Here is a 13816-nt window from a genome sequence, read left to right as displayed (position 1 = left end):
GTTTTCTACATTATAAATGTTGTTTTAGTGAAGTCCTATACTTTTTTTAAGAGCATAATCTCCATGTATATTAAGATACTTCACTTTGTTCCTTGCTTTGTCTCAAAATCATGCCAAATATCAAAGATTTATTTATTGAAGGTTCACCTCAGCAAAACGAGGTTGTGTAATTTCAATCTCCATGCTTCACTCCTCTTCATTATATCCCAGTGTAGTTATGTTAAAAATGTAGAGGGCGCCACTACAAAAAAATAATTACGATCGGATTAAGTAGTTGTACCCAATGTAATTCTTTTTCTAACTAGTTATTCAGCGATTTTTTTATTATTTAACACATTGCTTATAATTGATTTGAATACTAAACTATTAGTTTCTTAATTTTCATAAGTTTCAATTAATAAACTTCGTGAGTTATAACTACATTATTTTGTGATTAATATTCTGTGTTCAAATTCTTGTTCCCGATATGTTTGATATTTTTCGACTTCCGAGTCTCTCTGGTTCACCTGAGGAATATTTACAAACCTATATCTGAGATAAAATATAGTCTTTTTATCTATTAAGTGGCCAAATTTTATCAGACCTAAATGAGTGACAATAGTCATAATTTTAAGTGCAAGATAAATTATTCAGTATTAACTTAATACTAAATGGTGCATACTTAATATTATTAATAAATAAGCGATGTTCTGTTTGTTATGAAGATGTTTTCAAATTCGATAGGCCATCTAGTGTTCAAATAGACTAAACAAACAAATACTCATGAAAAAATTGCAGGTGATAAAAAGTGTTAATTTTTGCCAAGACAAATTGCAATTGCTCTGTTTATATCCAACCTAATAGTAAAAGATGTTCTTGTATCCAACCAGGTAAGATAATTTTCGTATAATTGTATTTTTCAGCTAAAATTAAATAACAATTATTATTGTTATATAAAAAGTTCAAAATTATTATGTTTTGTTAGCATACTTAAATAGGGTAAAAACTCGATTTTAGTTGAGAGTGGATAGAAAAATATGATATGCACTTCATTAAGCTACAAAATTGTTTTGTATTTTGTTGCCAGCTTCCGGTTTTTTCTGCTCATATGTGCTTTGAACGTTGGTGAGTTGAGTTAGAATTAGCTCTTGTCATACTGTGAACAATTCATAGTAATTATTTATTAATAGTTTTATATTTGTGAGGAATTGACTATTTCGTACAAGAATATATATTTTACTTTAATTATATTAATCATGAATTGTGGAAGTTCCTAAATTATCAGTTTTAATTCAGAACTTATTATGTGAGAGGTATTTGAAAGTTGAATCTTGTATCAAAAGGCCGGGTTTGAGATATTGTGAGTGAGTTCATTACATATTTATATGTATTAAGTATTATAGCATGTCGCTAATTTAGGAATAAATAGTGAACCGTGAAAGAGTAAGTAGAAGTAGGGTTTATTCTCGTGATAAAGGCAATTCTGTACGAAAAGATAAAATGACTAGTTGCGTATAGAATAGGGAAAATACTAAGTATGGAGTGTTAACTTTCGAGTCCAAGTCAATTCGCGAGTTTAATTATAAGATCAAGTAGAGTTGCAAGACTTCAAAATATGGACTCAAATGAAAGTAGAGTGGCAAGTGTAGAGTAAAATTACCTGTCTCTGTCTCTTAGTATAAACGATTTATACCAATATACAATATCACTTGATCCTTTTCAATTAATAAGTATAATAGAAAACCAATATGAAGTCACGTGCTACAATAAATGCATCTTCCAACTAAACAACATTTAAAGAAAAGAGAAGCAGAAGTTTTTGAATAAAAAAAACTTCCTTAAAGTAAGTAATTAGACCGTTGGGTTCTGGAGACATTCCCATTTAAAACTTTTTCTAATTCTAAGGAATCGCTATCAGACAAACCAGTTATTAATATATTTTCATGATGTGCAAAAAAAGCTATTTTTTCTAAGAACCTTTTTGGTAATCGGAACGATATCCTTTTTCTATATCTTTCAATAAGGTTATTGCATACTGAAAATGCCTATTCACTACATGTTGGATTGAATTTTATCTTAAACCACATCGGAGCATAGAAGTTTAAAATAAATCTTACAATTTTCATAAGTTTATTAGTTGGACATGATTCAGATATGTAAAATCTTAAAATTCTATTGGCTTTAGTAAGCCACCTTGCTTCATGTTAGTTTCCAGATGACTTGTGTGGTAAATAAGAATTTGATGAAATTTTTCCAAATTGACTAACATAGCGATTTCATAAAGGTATTGCTGATCTGAACTTAAATTTTTCATTAAATCTCTAGAAATTAAAATTACTTTTCCTGGAATTGGATTGAATTCAACTATTGGTCTTTTTGATACATCATTGTAGATAGCCTTTGCCTATTGGTCCTCCATAAGTACCTGGTCCTTTTTGTGGACCATCTAAGTATTTAAAAATTTATCTGAAGGGTAATTCGTTCATATGTAGAAGGTATATGAACCATTGCACTGGTCTTCCAATCGAGAGCTCCAATCTTCTAATGATTCCAGACAAAGTCCCAACGTTTGTATTGCGACCATCACATACAATGCAATTAATGACTTCAAGCTTTCATGTTCTTCTATTACTGAAAGTATTTCTCTTAATTGATCTTCAGCTTTTCCACTTTTCGGTGAAACATGGTCAATGTATATATGGTCGGCCTCTTAAAAGGTACACTGTCAAGACTGGCTTTAAAATAATGAAATAAAACAACTATTCATTGGTTTTGAACTTTAACAGTAGAATCTTGACATTTTATTTTTCTAGTCACACTACATTTGTTTATTGTCGGGAGACTGAAGCTTTCCCAAACAGAAATGACCAGTTCCGCTGTTTGACTGAATGCATCAAATCTCATCCATTTTCCTAGACGTATCTCATTAAGGCTTTGCTTCACTTTTAACAAACACTTAAACACATGTGTAGAGGACAGAAGAATGGCCGGATGCAGCACTTAAATCAACACAACGTTCATCAAGAGGATAATTATACTCAAATGTATTAAAAAAGTGCATCCAACCTCATAATTACCAGAAATAGTGAAGAAACAAAGGATAAAATAATATTGCGTACTTCAGACATTTTCAAGTAAATCTCATTTTTATGCGTAATTTATTTATAACAATAAAGTGAGGGGGAGGGTACGAACAATATTGCTCCATAGAAGCCAGGGTAATAAAGTAACAAAAAAAAATATATAAAATTAATTTTTGATATGAGTAATAATGTTTATAAATACTTTTTTAAAAATTTTCTTTATATGAAAAAAGTTTTGCTTCATACCGAAGCATTTAAGCACAAACCGGGGTTCGGAAAATTTCATCTATTTGTAAGAATTCCTTTTATCAATATGCAACTTTCGAGAAAAGAGGAATGACGTATCTCACTTTTTTGTTCAAATGACACCCTACTATGTAGATATAGTCATGCATTCAAAGCTGTGAAGCCAGAAAGAAAATATATTCACCACTCAAATTCTGATTTTTAAAATTTTAATAACTCCATTCAAATCACTTAAAATTAGGTTCAATATTTCAAAAGTATCAAATTTTTATAGCATACATAATAATTTTTTCATAAAAATAATGATATATTTTTTTTGATACAAATTTCATGATTTCGAAGCTAGTTTTTAAGTCATCTTAATTATACTTAACATCAAATTTAATTTAAATAAACATGTTATAGCTGTATAGAGCTCCCTTTACTGGGTGGTCATTAAAATCTGAACTCTTTGATTTTTAAACTTCAACAAGATATAATTTTTTAATAAAATTTACTATCGCTAGTACCCGGCAGGGCTCAGAATAATTAGACACCGGCTAACAGACCATTTTTCTTTAATAATAAAGAAGATAACTCCCCGGGAAATCCTTTGTGTTTTTCTCCGTTTTTCATGAGCTTTTCCTACCTAACTACTCAACACAATACCGAGTGGACCATAAAAATCTAAACACTTTGAATTTTAAACTTCAACAAGATATAATTCATTAATTAACAATACAGTTTCAACAAAATTAATACTATAAATTGATGTATATCTTTCATTGGTAGTGTCAAAAGTGGCCTCTCCAACGTCACAAGACTCTTTCCACCCACTTATTTGATAGCTCTCTGGTGTGAAATCCCAAGATCTGTTGTATGTGCCCTCATGGACTTGAGTAGATTGGCCTGGGATGTTATCTTTAACTCCTCTGCGTCCAGTTTGGCCTTTTCGACAGAGCCCTTCTTCCTCTCCAACGTTTCTTACTTTCTGACGGCGTAGACAGTGGTCCTGTTGACGGCCAACTGCTTGGACTACGGGAATTCAAAATATTAGATCACGTTCAAGTGTCATTTTCTCGACTTGTACATAAGCTAGAGAGCTCAAGCTTGTTTTTTTTATCTAACTAATTGTTAATGTTTTAATATATCGTAATAAGAATTAATTTCAATTACTCAACCTTCATTAATCATTGAATTAGTAAGTGTTTAGATTTCGATGTACCACCCGGTATTGTCTAAAACCCCTATTACTTCATGTTTGAGTTTTGAAACCATGAACTAAATCATAAACCAGGTACTGCTTTTTGATGATCTTTGAATTCAATTTTAATTAAGGGAATATTTCAACTTATTTAAAAATATTATATTTCAATTAAAAGGAAATGTTCTGAATTGATCACATACATTTCTTGACATAAAATAGCTGTAATAGCTTTAATTTTAGAGAACATTTCGAAAGAATTTCTAAAAGTATAATTGAAAAAGACTATTTTTTTATTTTTTGAGTGGAAACGAGGTATGTCTTTCTCCAAAAAATTATTAACACCGTTATTCAATTACTTAAATAAATTGGTTGATTATATATGCTGTGTACAAGTTGCAAACAAAAAATGAGATGACTAATTTTAAATGAACGATTTAGAGTACTTGGAATAAGGAATTTTCAATAATTGAATATCCCATGAATGAAAGATATATTAATGATGTAATTTTTGGCTATTTTAATACTAATTACTAAAATATAATAATATTCCGAGGCACATCATAAAGTTCAAATACTTAGTTATATTACTCCTAAATACAAAATAACCATGTAATTTTAATAGATGCTAATATTAAGACATTTTGGATTTTGTTTCTTATACCAAAGCCCTAATTGCGAATAAGTATGTGCCTATCAACCACTGGGGCTGAAGAATTGCGAACTATTTTCATACCTGCTACTTCGTGATATTCGGCCTTCTCTTTGAGGATTCCAAATGTGTCTGGTTAGGGATGGTAATATGGAGCGGATTTGGTTCGATACTACCCGAAAATATCAGTAAAATGTTATAACATTTTGAAGTGAATTATTAAATAGTATGAAACTTTTGGGAAGTAATTGTTTTGTGAATTTTAGACTATTGGCTCGATTTTTTGCTTTATTATGTAATTATATGTACCAACAGCAAAACGTGGCTGTCATTGAAGCTTCATATTTAGTGCCTCTTAGAACCGCCAAATCCAAGAAACATCACACTGATGTCGAGTAATTACTGCCAACTCGAACCTAAAGAGTTCGAGTTATGCTTGTATCTGCAGTCTAAAAAATTGAATATAATAACCTTGTCTAATAACTTCGTCACTAGTTAGCCAAAAAATGCGGTGAAAGAGGATAACTCAACTAATTTTGTTTCCTTGGGGTCACCGCAACTTGGCTAATACTATCAAGGGGGCAAGGCACCAAAACGGTTGGGAATTACTGTTCTAGGTTAATTCCATATTATGTAGGTCTTAATCAAGATTTTTATTATATTAGCTTTAAATTATATAGTCTTTGAATGGAAAGACTAAGGAAACTATAAGACAAAATAAAGTAAATGATGACATAACAAAAATATGAACTATTTCATTTTCTCAGTTATCACTTGCAGTGTAAGTATTCATACAGAAAGGGAAGAAACCCAAAAATACCCATCGATAGTAATAGATGTATGGTAAATATCCGGGTAAAAACGGGTGTCCACCAATAAATAATTATCGAAATACTTTTTCTAAATTTTACCCATCGACGATCAATTAAACATAAGATAACCATTTTAGCAGGTATTATGCGGGTATTTCTTACATTCATTTTACGGGTATGAGTCCTTGGGTAGTGGCAGACTGGCACATTTTCATGGGGAATCCATTTGTGAATTGTCGCACCCTCCTTGCTATAAATAAACAAAAACTAATTAAAAAAAAAAAAAAATAGTAGAATATGAGATCTTCTTTCGAATTGACACCACCTTCAAAATATTCACTGGTCTTACGCCAGTGCTTTTTTTTAGTGTGAATCACACTTGAAGCAAAGATACATGTGCTGGATACTTTTTTTCCTATTCCTTTTTAAAATTTATAATATATACTTTTTTTTAAAGCGACTGTACTTTTTTTACTATATATAAATGCGGCCACTTTCAAAAATGACTCTTTTTTTAAGAAAATAAAATGCAAGCCCTTCCATATATTTTTTTTAGGAGATTTTTTTGTAATATTTTCTTTTTATTAGTCGGCCTTGTTTAAATAAATATTATACATATTCATTAAATGACTTTTTAAAGAGAAGGTCCAAGCCTTTTTATAAAAACGAGGAATTTCTATTATTTTTACTCATACAGCCTTTTTTTTAAAGAAAGAATTTCAATTTGTTTTCTTTAATCATTTTTAAAAAATAAAATTTCGTGTATTTCTTAATTTACCTACCCTTTAAATTTTAGAACCCTATGAAATATTCATAACTGTGGGAGTATAGACCCTGTGGCCCCTTCCACTTAGCATGTAAACGAGTATTCCACCTAGCCATTCCTAGTATAAAGCCAAATAACATGATGTGATTCAAAATATTTAGCTAACTTTTATATATACGAGGTATGAATTATCTAATTTCGCGGCTAAGGTATATTTATTATGCTAGATTTTTATTTATTTATTAGTACATTGAAAAAGAAATTAAGTGCTCTAAAAGATTTGAAATATTTACGGTGACATGCGGTAAAACAGTGCTGAGTAAAAAAAAAATGCTTATAGGTGGTATAAACTCTTCCTAGATGGCCGGAAATATGCCAATAACGAGCTTTGCTCTGGATGCCCAAGTGCATTGAGGCAGTAAAGAAACTTGTTTTTCAAATTTTGGAATGACTATCAGAGAAGTTGCAACATATCGTATTGCTTGTGCCATGAATTGTTTTTGAATATTTTGGTCATGAGACGACTCCCAGAGAAGTTTGTTCCAAAACTGCTTAATTTTAACAAAAATAATCGCAGACGTCAATAATGATAAACCTGATTTGCTCAAAAGAATCATAACTGGAGACGAATCATAGCTATATGGTTATGATATCAAAAGCAAAGCCCAAACGTCCAAATGGAAGAGCCCAGGACATATATAAAAAAATCACCGAACATGCAAAATACTTCTAACCATTATATAGCTTTAAACAATATATATTCTTTTTCGAATGAACTACCATACAAAAATCTAAGAAATCTAGCATACCAAATATACGTTGCCCGTAAAATTTGGAAAATAAATTTGGTTTTTGAACACACCTCGTATATATAAAAAAAAATATTATTTGCTTTATGGATTTTAGTTAAGAACTTGATCTGACTGTAAATAAATATAGAAATGGGATAATTTCGAAAGATATATACATTTCATATGATTACTCATGTGGTAAAAATATGTAAATATTGATTATAGATTATTATTAGCATGCAATTACCATAATTAATAGATCCTTAATCATATTTCCAAGGCTTAGAATCAAATCTTCAATTTCTCCTCCATAAATGAATGAATAATAATCTCTCGTCATTTCAAATGAAGGGCAATAAATTAAAGATCATAGACAGGCATTGTCTTTTGGCTTAAGTCACGTTTGATCGCTCATTATTAATATTTATTTACTTTTCTTGAAATGAAAGTTAATTGATTTTAGGTTGAATGATATATTTCATGTAGAATTAGAGTATTTCTAAAATAAGTCATTGAAATATGTAAAATAATAACACTATTTTGTGGTTAATTAAGCTTAAAATATAAACTTTTACTTTTCATATAAGAAAATATTACTCTACCAACGAAGCAAAACGATGCCAGTGCTTCTAAAGTGCATCTTTAGATGAAAAAGTATCAAAATAATTATTATAATTTTGTACAGTAATCTGTGCGGAAAATATCGGTATCGTAAGTACACTACTGCCTTATTACTTAGTCCCTGAATATATATGGCAATTTATACAAATATTGCGATACATATCCTAATTAATGGGATATCTACTTGTTATTATTTACTTAAGTCATCATTTAAGATAGAAAACTACATGAATCTATAGGAGATATAGTACGCTCTCCTTTCCAAAAAGCCTGCATTATGAAGTGACAAACTACAAGTTTTTAATGGTGTGGTCACCTCAAACCCCAAACATAGATTTGATTAAATCCTTCCAAACTACCACAAAAACAAAAATACCAAAAGCACAACAATAAAAAATATCCATCAAGATACTGCAAGTCATTCTGAAATAAATTTGTTATTTTATCACTATCAGGGCTCTGCCCGCTAGGTCCTGCAGGCCGGAGCCTTTTACTTGGCTTCTCCAAGATGAATATGGTTTCACTATATTAAAAATATATTATGAAGCCATTTACATATATATACAACGACAATTTTTATTATAATGTTAATTAATACTACACACATTAAAAAGGGATATATTTTATTAAAATTTAGTTTAATTTAGTAAAACTTTGGGTCAGACAACGTCTGAAGTTCCTTGTTCATAATTAGAATTATGTTCCTCCTTTATCCATCATGAAAATACATTCTAAGGCTAACCTGCTAATCTTCTATTTCCTTTTGAATCATTTATCTAACTCGCTTTTTCATTCGTATGTAATGTAATATATATGCATTCTCCCTTTTTCGGGTTGTACAATAATTCGATTTTTTGGATTTTGGATTATTTTGGTGCATTATCAACAACCCATACCTTAAAAAAACTTTGAAACACGTGGGGCAGATCTTAATTTATGAAAAAAATCAATTTATTTTTAGAAAAACAAACTTATCCTCTAGAATCCGGGAATCTGGTGTGATCAGAATTAAACATGGTCCTTACGTACGTAATTTAAAATTTTGAACAAGTTTTATTTTATGTCTAAAGTCTGTATCTTTCTCTGTTTTCGAAATAAATGCGTTTTTATCATTGTTTTCAAAGCCGTACATAAGACATTAATTATTTTAATACTATGTAGGATAAATCATAACTTATTCATATAAAAACATTAAAAGTTGCATCTCAAATTGATAATCTTGCAATTTATTGAACCAAAGCCAATAAGCAGTATTATCAAACACACGAATGTTTAATCAGGTTTTGAATATAATTTATCTAATTAGGAAAGCATGTTCACTACTCAGGAATTAAATAATAATTATATCTGCTAAGAAAAAGAAAATTCATTCTTCAGATTACCAATTCCAAAAAAAAGGCCAACTAAATTATTCATTTATATCAATAGTGAGGAACCCTTTTCTGTCTATCCTTTTTTTTTAAATTTGATATAAAAAAAAGAAATTTAGTATTTAAAAAAAAAAAAAAAAAATCACATCTTTTTCTAGAATATACAATACAGGCCTTTTTTTAGTAAAGTTAGCAAGATGATAGTTTTTTTGGAAGACAAACTTAACAAACCTTTGTAATAAATATATTTTATGTTTTATTATTATATTATCATGAGTTAGGTGACAAGCTTTGTGTCCAAATTTAAAAAAAAAGAACGTAAGTTCTAACAGAGGTATTCATTTAGCTAATTATTTAAGTTTTAGTACTTTGTATATTAAGCTTTCTTTTGCTACAATTTTTTTTCCATTCCCTCCTTTTTTCTAATTGCAACAAATAACATATCGGAGTAAATATGGAAATTTTAATAAATTTTCTACGATTCCAATATGACGCTAACATTGGATATTTCACCCGATATATCGGTTTTCCGATTTTGATCCAATATATCAGCCAGCGGTCCTAGAACTGCGTTTCCAATCAGTCCTTTCTCTCTTGTCCTTTCAGTTCTTTTTTCTAATTGGTGCAATCTTCCTTACCAATTAAACAATAGGTCCCTACGATCTTATCTAATATTGTAGAAAATAATGGATTATAGATAAGTTATAGAAAAGTAGTTAAATATATACCGAGATAGACGCAAAATTCATTTAAAACCATGTCCTTCTTATGAATGATGTTTTATGATTATTGAAAATTCAATATCTAAAATGACAGGGAGAAATGCCCCCAATGTCCCACCTATAACTAGACCTGTTGATAGAACAATATTAGAACGACCTTGTTTAGTTGTATGCCTACAATGTAAATCACCATAACATATGTATTTTTCTTAGGGGAAATATGGGGATTGTCAGAAGTCAAATGACAAAGTATTCGTATTTCATTTATTTGATGGTTGATTAATGATTTAAATCGTTATTTTATAAAATAATTAAATGAGACAAGTATTTCTACAACAAAATACACATTTTCACATATTTTCCTAGAATATAAAATACAGGCCCTTTCCTTTTTTTCTTCAATTGAGCTTTTTAATGAATAGTTCAGATGTCAAAATGTATATTTAATATGCGTAACTATTCTTCATTCATTTTTACAAAATTAACTTAAGTTAGCATAATGTTTGTTTTTCAGATGTTTTTTATTTATTTTTTAAAAATTTTAATTTTTAGATGCTATAGGTGTATAATCAGGCGCCTTGTTTCTTTATGTAAAGTCTATTTTCCTTAACTTTACTTCTTTTTGTGAGACTCATTATCAAATAAACAACGGATTCTGCTCGAGGCTTAAAACTTCTGTTTGGAATGTATGTATAAAAAATTAAAACTTAACTCTATAATTTCATTGATGTTAAAAATTGTAACTTCAACTTTAAGGGACAGACCTAGAACCCTCGAAATGCCAGAAACAGCCCTGTTTAACAAATAATATATTTATTATTGGTCAGTTTTTTTTCTTTAGACATTGATGAGTTGAATTCGAATTATATTTTGCTAAGCTTTAAATATCCCTAATATTGAAGTAACTGTAGGTCATCAGTTGGGAAGACGTGGTAATTTTTCAATACTTTTCATTTTACGTATCTCCAAACATCTTTAAAAGAAACCCACAAAATTTGGCACTTTATTTATATAATTGTGTGATGTTGATGAGTACATCAAATTCCTCATAGATTTTCACCTCAATAACTCAAAATCAGATGAAATTTAGTCATAGATTACAAAAAAAGAAGGATAGGAACAATACAACATTTTTTTCATTGCGTGCTATACGTTAGTTATCATAACCATAGCTGAAAATAATACTAATTTATACTTCTGTAGCTCCTACTTCAATAGATATTTTTTTGATTCTGGAGGAAAAACTCATGGGCTGAAAAGTCCCGGATTTCAACAAATAGATGGCGCTATTTTGTATTGATCTCATTTTCAGTTTGTAATAGTGCTGGATTAGTCTAAGGACAGATCGCCTTTACAGTCGTTTTCCCCTACCCCTTTTAGTCTTTCTTTTATCAGTCCGATCTTTTTTCCATTCGTTCAGTCCTACGGTCCAAGCTATCTTTTTATTTTCTTCCCTCCTAGCTAGATTAAAGAATTTAAAAAACTAAGAAAATAATAAGGTATAGCTAGAACGGATAATAATACGTTCTAGTTACACATCTCCTGCAGGTACTTGTCTCATTGAAAGAGGTTATGAAATATCATGGAACTTGAGCGACTCAAATTACATAATTGGTAGTAACTACGTCATTTCAGCTGTTGTAGTTTCCACAAAAGATCGATAAGTCCTAGGACTGGACTTGACAGGAAAAAGTACCATTCAAGCTAAGAAATGGCTAGTAAAGTGTTATGGGGACTCCGCTCAATAAAGCGAGTAATTAAAATAATTTTTTAAAAGTCAATTTTGAACATAAAAAAACTATGTTTTTTATTGTTAAGCCCGGAACTTTTCAAGCTATTTGTTATGTATATATGTTTAAACTATTAAGTGTAACCACGAATGTGTTTGCTCACGAATAGGGGAGCTGAAGAGTTATAAATATAAGTCCTTGTTGGACTCGGAGTAAGATTGAGGATCAACATTGGAATAATTACTACTACCATTGCTAGATAAGGAGTGGGGTTTGTGTTTATCATCATAATGAAACATCATGACATTTTGTAAATTGTAAGGGTGAACACGTTAGAAAAACTTAGCGTTATTATTCAAATATCAAAAACCTTTTAATACTAGATTTCTAAAATATGTGATAGAGGCGGATGACCTCTCTGCATCATGATAAATGTTATATATAATAGTTTTAATTTGTAAGCAATGTCTATGAATATATTTGGAAAAACTCTATCCTCCAAAAATTAGTTATAATTTCAGAAAGCAAACCTATTTTTTTTTTGTTGCTGCTAATAATCAACAAATTGAAGTGTAAGACTTAATAAAATATATTATCTAATAAAAATGTAGATTTGGTTATATTTTCCGTATCAAAGCAAAAATCATTATTAGGAAAATGCTTTTCTGTATTTAAGATACTTTTTCTTACAGGAAAGAGAAATCATGATCGGAAAAGTAAAGAATGAGGGCGAAAATTTGACAAAAAAGATTGTACTACCGATCAGAAAACATATCAAAATGAATAATACATTATAAATAGTTTGTAGTATATTAAAGATAAGATTAATATTATTTAATACAATCGTTTAAATTAATGTTGTTTTCTCAGTTTTTTCAGTCATTTATATTGATTTATTTGTTTCAATTAATTATCGAACTTATTATTGATCAAATTACTAAAAGCGTTTTCGAAATATACAAATTTCGAAAAAAATCTATCATTTATTTAGTGTGCGCAGTTAGGTTTGTTATGACGGCTAATGTATTTGTTCAGTCTTGCTGCTCAACCCCTTGTTAGTGTATTCCATGAAATTAGTATGCATTTATATTTTTATCTGCAAACAGCCAATAGGCGTTGAAAGCCAAATCTGGAGGTTAATTTGGATCCAAAAACAAATCAAAGTTCAATTCAAGTAGTTTTGCCATTGTTTTGATTGACTTGTGACACGGTGCGGTGGTATCCTTGTGAAACAACACTTTTTTCTTCTGTAAATGGGGCCGTTTTCCCGTGATTTCGTCCCTCAAGTGCTCTAATAACGCTATATAATATTCATTGTTGATGCTATTTCCCTTTTCCAGGTAGTCTATGAATATTATGTCATGCTCATCCAAAAAAACCAAGGCCGCAACCTTTCCAGCTGATTATTGTGCTTTTGGGAGCTTTGGACGAGGTTCACTAGTTGCTGTCCACTCTGATGATGATTGTTTTTTCATTCTGGAGTGAAGTGATTGATCCATGTTTCATCCATTGTTACATATTGACGCAAGGATTCCGGTTAGTAACGTTTAAAAATGACCAAGCACTGCTCAGAATCATCAATACTTTTTTGTTTTTGGTCAACAGTGAGCAAATGTGACACCCACTTTGAACAAAGCTTTCTCATCAACAAATTCTCAGGCAATGTATAGGAAACACATTCTTTTGATACATTTATAATGTCAGTTAACATTGCAACTTCACCTACGATCATTCAAAACAATTTTTGCGGAGTTTTTTGATGTTTTCTGTTGTTACCGCCTCATTTGGACATCCATTGCGTTCTGGATCATTGGTGTATCTACGACCAAGTCAGCAATTGTTGTTTCTGTAACACATTTGA

Source organism: Lepeophtheirus salmonis, chromosome 2 (genome assembly GCF_016086655.4).
Source record: "Lepeophtheirus salmonis chromosome 2, UVic_Lsal_1.4, whole genome shotgun sequence".
In the NCBI taxonomy this organism is placed as follows: Eukaryota; Metazoa; Arthropoda; class Copepoda; order Siphonostomatoida; family Caligidae; genus Lepeophtheirus; species Lepeophtheirus salmonis.
Note: the sequence above shows the minus strand (reverse complement) of the source record.